The sequence below is a fragment of the Nannospalax galili genome, unplaced genomic scaffold (genome assembly GCF_000622305.1).
Source record: "Nannospalax galili isolate Female #2095 unplaced genomic scaffold, S.galili_v1.0 scaffold1141, whole genome shotgun sequence".
Classification (NCBI taxonomy): Eukaryota; Metazoa; Chordata; class Mammalia; order Rodentia; family Spalacidae; genus Nannospalax; species Nannospalax galili.
The window spans coordinates 467,186-467,643 of NW_008345269.1; positions in this window are offsets into that span (position 1 = coordinate 467,186).

Here is a 458-nt window from a genome sequence, read left to right on the forward strand (position 1 = left end):
GGAGGCGGCCGCGAGCACCTGGAGAGGCCCCGCGCCGCGCGCTGCTGGAGCTCTGTGCGCGCGCCGGCCTCCCGGGTGAGCGGACCCCCGCGCAGCCCCTCGCCGAGGACGCGGCGCCCCCGAGATGCCGCGCCGCCTCCCCGGTCTCCACCCCACCCCCTGGGGATGCGGGCTGGCAAAGATTCAGCCGTCGCCCCGAAGCCTGGAGGGGTGCAGAAGGGGAACGGGCGATCGCCGCCGAATTCTGTTTCCTTTGCACTGGGCTGGGGTTTTGTTGTTGTTGCCTGGGAGCAGCGACAGTCTCCCACGGAGGGCGGGCTGGGTACCCTGTCTGCCTGCGCCCTCGACATTTCAGTCTGCGAGGGGAGGCGCCGGCTCCGACACGCAGGGCCGCTGGGACTATTTCCACGCCGTTAGCTGGTGCCTAGGACACCGTGCGGGGCCGGCCCTTGGAGGCC